Source organism: Oryctolagus cuniculus, chromosome 6 (genome assembly GCF_051225735.1).
Source record: "Oryctolagus cuniculus isolate XC-2025 breed Fujian yellow rabbit chromosome 6, ASM5122573v1, whole genome shotgun sequence".
Lineage (NCBI taxonomy): Eukaryota > Metazoa > Chordata > Mammalia > Lagomorpha > Leporidae > Oryctolagus > Oryctolagus cuniculus.
The window spans coordinates 166,489,916-166,496,358 of NC_142872.1; the positions used below are offsets into that span (position 1 = coordinate 166,489,916).

Sequence of the window (6,443 nt, forward strand, 5' to 3'; positions counted from 1 at the left end):
CCCAGATCCGGCTATTACAGTCATTTGGGGAGTGAACCAGTGGATAGAAGGCCTCTCTCCCTCTCACTTATTAATTCTCTTCCTGTTTTTCAGTTCCTTTGCTGTTAAGCTTCATGGTTACAATCATGGTTACGGCAGCCAAGCCCCCTTCAGTAGCAGGATGTGAGTTCATATTCACTTCCAAGTCAGATGTTGTTATTACTGTGCCGTTTCCGGAAGGGAAACCCGAGGCCCGGGGCTGAATCTTCTCTCCGCCACCGGTCTCTCGTCTGGCTTGGGGTACGCCCGCCGCTTGCTCACCTAACACCCCAGAAGCCAGCAGCAGGACCGCTGACGCACTGGGGCTTGCAGTGGGTCTCCATCTCCGCTCCCGCCGTTCCCGGCACGTCCGTCACTTACTCCCTGGCTCCCGCCCTGCTCTTCCACGTCAGCACGCCCTGTTCTGCGGCTAAGGTGAGCTGCGGTCTACAACCTTCCGGGGATCATCAGTGTGTGTGACACTCCCAGACACGCACGCACTTCAGCAGCTGCGCTGGGGGGAGTGGCAGGGAACCAGCTGCATCCCTCCCCCAACACCCCAACATGGCAGATGGCATCTCACCATCCCCCGGCATCCTGGCCAACAGTGTGGACACGCAGTGTGGGCTCCACGTGGGGAGACCGAGGTAAGTGACTCACTGGTGGCATTCAGCAAATTAGCACCAGGGTGTGAGGGGCAGAACTCGGCTGAGCGGGATTGCCTCGCGCTGAGTCCAGCGCCCCTGTAGCTCTGAGCAGCCGGAGCTGGAGTGAGCAGGAGCTGTCCTTACCTCGGGTCACCCTGTCCTGTCCCCGGGCCCTCCTGGCCGGGCGTGACGGCCCGTGCCCACTCAGCTGGCACCCAGAGTCGCTTTTCCCTCCACCCTGCCCCCTCAGCTCTCACACCCAAGCACCTGCCCTGCTCGACCTAGCCCTGGCAGGGGAGGGGGCAGAGGCAGCGCCCCCTCCCGCAGGTGGCCCCCGGCTCAGGTCCCCCCTCCCCCTTTCTGGATTCCACGTGGTCCTCCGTGCTCCCAGCTCCCCCTTCTGTGCCACAATTACTCTCGCGCCCCCTCCCCTCTCCCTCCCCCAGGCGGGGTCTTCCACGTTGTCTCTGAGTCGCCTGCACAGCCTTCCTGGGTCCCCCGTGCCCTGGAGCTGGAACACCGTGCATGGAACCCGGTGGTTCTGACAACGTGGGCGTGGGCACGCCCGTGACCGAGTGACGGTGCAGAGCCCGGAAAATCACAGCGTGCGGCACCTGGCGACCGTTCCCGGAGGCACGTGGGCAGCCCAAGGCTCTGGACGGAGGCACGTGGACAGCCCAGGGCTCTAGACGGAGGCACGAGGGCGCCCAGGGCTTTGGGCGGGACCCAGCTAAGAATGCATAACTGGGTCCTGGTCCGTGTTTGCCACCGGCCTGATGAAGGCTTTCCTGGGACTGCCACCCCACCGGGATGAGAAACAATGCACTTGATAACCGAGGACCCCACAGGACCATCAGAGGGAGGAGGGGCTGGCACCCGTCCTGGGGCGCAGGAGGCCGCCACGCGCATGCGCCAGCGGCGGGTCCCCTTACTTCAGGGTCTAATTCACCCAGCACGTGCACTAGAATGCCCAGGGCCTTCAGAACCTTCTGGAAATGGGCTTTGAGGACTCAGACACGTAGAGACGTTTCTAAACTGGGCACCCAGCGCCCCTCCCCAGGCGCTGAGTTCTGGGTTTGCTGCGGTTGGTAATTACCAGCTGCACCTGGAAAAAACCCAGGTGACTCAGCAGGGTGGAGACAGCCGTGCCTCCGGGGCGGGAAGCGGGCTGGGACCAGGGCCAGCCCCCACGCGGCAGCTGCTCTCTGGCAGGTTCCCCTCCGCCTGGGGTCAAGAACCGGGCGCCAGGGCGGCGGGCGCCTCCCCCACGGGGCACCTCCGGGTCCCCCGCTTGCCTGGCCTTCCCGTCTGTGTCTGAGGACTGGGAATCCACAGAGGAGTGGCGCTCAGTCCAGGGCAGCCTCTCAGGTCCCGCAGGCGGCTCTGAGAGAGGCCCTTGGGGGTCCCGTTTGCCACACTGCAAGGCCGGCAGTGCTGTCCAAGCAAGGAATCGCTCGACCCCTTTTACAACATTCGTGGGAGTTCCCCCGAGCACCAGCGGCACTGGTCACAGACCAGCCAGCGGTTCGTGTCGGGAGCCCAGAGCCCTGGCTCCTCTGGCCTGGCGAAAGCTCCCTTGACAAGGGCATCCAGCAGGAAGGGTGCCAGGAGTGGCCACAGGCACAGGAAGTCGCGGGTTGGGCCGACACCCACGGCTCTGCCCCAAAGCCCAGACATCACCCTGGCGTCCACCTGCTGGGGAGAGGGTGGGGGGATGTGCCAGCCCCATCTCTTTCCTTTCCCTGAAATGCCAAGTTGAGAGTTATCCGGATCAACACAGGTGTGGGTAGGAGGCAGACAGCAGGTGCCACCCCCCAGGCTGTCCCGAGGACGGGAGAGGCTGGAAAGCCGGGGGCAGCCTCTGCAGGCAGCCTCCTCCCAGTCAGTAGGCCAAGCAGCAGGCCCTCGCCAAGTGCCTACTGTGTGCACGGTGCTGGGCCAGGTGCCGTGGGAGAGCAAAGAAGCAGGGTCACTGGGCTTTGGCTGCTGGGGGAGCAGCAAGCCAGCGCAAGGGGTCAGGCCCTCAAACTGCCTGCCTTGGGGGTGAGGAGGTGTGGCCCCAGCCCAGTCCTCCTATCTTATCCCATCATCTGCTGCTGCTTTATCTAGACCAACCGGCCAGACTGCTTCCTGGGCCTCCTGCTCTGCCCAAGCCGTGCCCCAAGCCCAGACATCCCCCCCACCTTCGGGACAGTCCCCAAGCCAGGCCCATGGGGCGCATGTCAGCCACCTGGAACTGCAGGGCTGCCACCCACCTGAGGCCTGGCTCCTGGCTTCTCCTTTCGGCTAGCCCGTGCCTGCCCGACACGTCCCTTCTGTGCTGAGGGCAGCTGGATCTGTCTCTGAGGTCACACTCATGGCGGGGAGGCCTGCTGGTCCCTCGGGGGGCGTGCCCCTGAGCCCGCCCACCCGCCAAGTCGCTGTGGCCGCCTCGCAGATCCTGGGGGTCCTCACTCTTTGGTCTGCTCTTCCTGCTGCTCCCCTCAGTCCAGCCGCAGTCGCACCCCGCTGGCTCTCAGAGGCAGAAGGTTCTGGGCCCCTGGGCCTCTGTCCCCCTGTCTCCGGGCTGCTCCCTTTAGCAGGGCCCCGCGTGTGAGATCACACCCTCCCCAGCAGGTGCCCCAGTGTAACTCAGAGACGACGGGGGAACAGTAACACACGCCCACACCATCCCCACAAATTCCTGAGGGCATCCTCGCCCAGAGCATGTTGTCTTCTTAGATAGGAGCCCCCACCCCTGCGCCACAACCCACCCCCAAATTCGGCTTTTTCTTCCAGGAGCCTGGCTGACCAGCGCCTGACCACCATGGAGGAGGCAGGCTGGGTGGAGCAGGGTCGGGCTCTGCGGCCTCTGACCTTGGCCGAGTCCCATGGTCTTATTGCTAGGGCAGTGAGACTGCCTCCTGAGACTGCTGAGAGTGACATGGGGACACAGGAGGGGACCGAGGGCCCACAGCCCTTAGCGGTCCTTGTTCCATGTGCCCCCGCCCACCCTCCACGCCAGGCCTGAAAGAGGAGCCAGGAGAGGTCGCAGCAGCCTTGGTGGGGGAGCAGTGAGGTTGGGAGTCCACACCCAGCACCTGGGGTCTCCCCCGTCCCTTGTGGGCCTGCTCCGCCCTGGGTCAGGGCCACGCCTAACTCTTACTGGGATATATGGTGGCGGTGGGTCGAGCCTTCCCAAAGTCAGCCTCACGGGTGAGGATGCTGGAATTCGGGTCCCCAGAGTCTTGCTGATGGTGTCCCGGCGTCGGCAGGGAGAGACGAGGGTGTCGTTTGTTAAACACTCGCGTAGCACCGCACGTACCCTCTTCTGAGCGCTCTCCAGTCTGGCCCCGTGTAAACCTCACCCTATGACATAGTTAACACCAGCAGCGCCATTCTGCAGATGGGGGCACTGAGGCCCTGAGGGCTCACAGCTAGCAGGTGGCAGAGCCAGAGTTTGAGCCCAGGGGACCCGGCTCCTGAGTCCCCGCTCTGCGCTGCGGCTCGGACGTCTGCTCCTCGGTGCCCCGTGGGTCTCGAGTTCCTACTTTGAGACAGAGCAGGGGCTGGAAGGAAGCAGATAAGGAGGTTGTGCTTCCCGGAGCACGAGGGCCTGCCCACCCTCCCTTCGGTGTGGACCGCGGTGGCCATGAGCAGGGCCTGGGGAAGGCCCCGGAGGGCGCCGGGGAGTGTGTGGGCAGCTCCCCTCCACCTGTATGCCCGGAGGCAGGAATTGCTAACGGGACCCCAGCAGGCAGGAGCCACCTGAGCAAACTCAAGAAACAGCAGGGACACGTCGAAAGAGGAGAGGGCACAGAGGCAGCTCCTGACCCAAGACGGGCTGGTCACGCCCCAGCAGCCGGCCAGGGACTGCCCTGTGCCCAGGGGAGGCTTGGTCCCGGGAGGTCTTCACGTCCAGGGAGGCGTGGCTCAGACGCGCTGGCTGCTTCTTTCCTGAACCATTCCTGTGAGTGCCGTGACTGGGCACAGATGGCAAGGGGCAAACAGCAGCACCCAGCAGGGGGGAGGGGACCCTGGGGAGCACAGCTGTCGTGTCCCAGCTCCAGGCTGCGGCCCACTCGGCCACTTTCCAGCTCTGTGGCCTTGAACTTGCAGTCCTAGTGTGGCCATCTGGGTACAAGGGGCCAGCTGGCCTGCAGCAGCAGCCGGGGGTGGAGCCTGGCCGTCATGGTTGGCCCCACACTACATGGTGGGTGGGGTGGGGTCTGGCAGACCTGGGCGGTGGGGGCGAGGTGGATAAGGGGAGCATTTCTGTGAGGACCTAGGGCTTCCCAGGTGTTCTCCGGGGCCAGCAGGGCCCAAGGAGAGGCAGGCTGCCGGGAGTGTCTTGGATGAGCCCTCAGACACTGGCCTGGCCCCAGCCCACGCTGCCACCGCGTCGGACGGGCAGGGCCACCCCTGCAGGAAGCGGGCGGCAGGCCCAGGCCCGCAGACTGTGGCTGCAGGGCGGGTTTCCTGGGCGTGTGGCCGGTGCAGACGCAGAGGGCCCCGCACTCAGAACGGACACTTCTGATCGGGGCTTTGCACTCTGCTGCCGGTCTCCGGTTCTGAACAACTTAACTGTGAACCCGCCTTTTGTAGATGAAACCTGCTGTGCCAATGGAGCACCCGACCCTGTCACCTCCCTCTTCCTGACCTGCCCCTGCAGGGTCTGCGGTGGCCATGCTGAGGCACCAAACCCCGCTGGGTGCTGAGGTTGCGCAGTGGGGCTGCCGTCACCACGGCGTGGATGTGGCTTCTATCCCGCGCCCACCCCAGCGGGAGCACCACAATGATGGAGCTGACCACGTGTGGCGGGCGTAGCCCTGAAGACCCACGACCAAAAACTCTGCTCTGTGCTGTCCACAGAGGGCACAGCTCCCCGGGAGCCTTTTGTCTTTTGTTTCAGGTTTTTGTTTTTAAAGTGAAATTTAAAAATTTTTAAGATTTATTTATTTGAAAGTCAGAGCTACACAGAGAGAGAAGGAGAGACAGAGAGAGAGAGAGAGAGAGAGAGAGAGCGAGCCGTTTTCTACTGCTTTCCCAGGCCATAGCAGAGAGCTGGATTGGAAGTGGAGCAGCCGGGACTCGAACCAGCACCACATGGAATGCCAGCACTGCAGGCAGCGGCTTTACCCGCTACACCACAGCATTGGCCCTGCGTGCATCTTTTAAAAAAGTAATCAGTGTAGGGGCAGGTGTTTGGCGCAGGTGTGCAGATGCCAGCAGGGATGCCTACACCCCACACAGAGTGCCCGAGGCCCGAGTTCAGTGCCTGCTGTGGCTCCTGATTCCGGGGGCGGGGGCGGGTCCTGAGGCAGCAGGGACTCTCGTGGCACCCACATCACCTGCAGCATGTTCCCTGCTGCAGGAACCTGGTGCTCCTCAGGAAGGATGGCCCTGGCCACACCAGAGCCCCTGCTGGCACCATCAGGCTTGGGTGGTCAGTCCAGCCTCAGAGCCAAGCCCCCAGACCGCTGTGGCTGATGCCCTGGCCACACCAGAGAAGCTGCCCAAGCCGGGTAGATTAGCTGGCCGACTGATCTGTCTCAGGAACTGGGCCTTGGGGAGGTGGGGAGTCTTGGAGGGGACGGTGGGAGCTAGAGCTCAGGGGGTGCGCAGAGAGCAAGCCCAGGGCGGGAGGGGCCTGGAGGGCCAGGAGGGGGAGGGGCCGGTGAAGCTGTGCAGGCGCCAGGGGAAGCCTCCAGGAAGCAGGCGGTGGAGGAGGCTGTGAGGGCCGGCTCCCGGCAGCCCTGGGGTTGCTGAGTAACCGGGAGCCTGCAAGGACGAAGGCGG

At 64.0% G+C, this 6,443-nt stretch overlaps 1 long non-coding RNA gene across 1 annotated transcript; it reads left to right on the plus strand.

Annotated features, from left to right (window-relative positions):
- Positions 1-211: 211 nt before the first annotated feature.
- On the plus strand, positions 212-5,587 carry LOC149126359 (uncharacterized). The gene is made up of 2 exons (XR_016236034.1): positions 212-665; positions 5,250-5,587. It is a non-coding gene; the product is annotated as an uncharacterized LOC149126359 (long non-coding RNA).
- Positions 5,588-6,443: the final 856 nt, after the last annotated feature.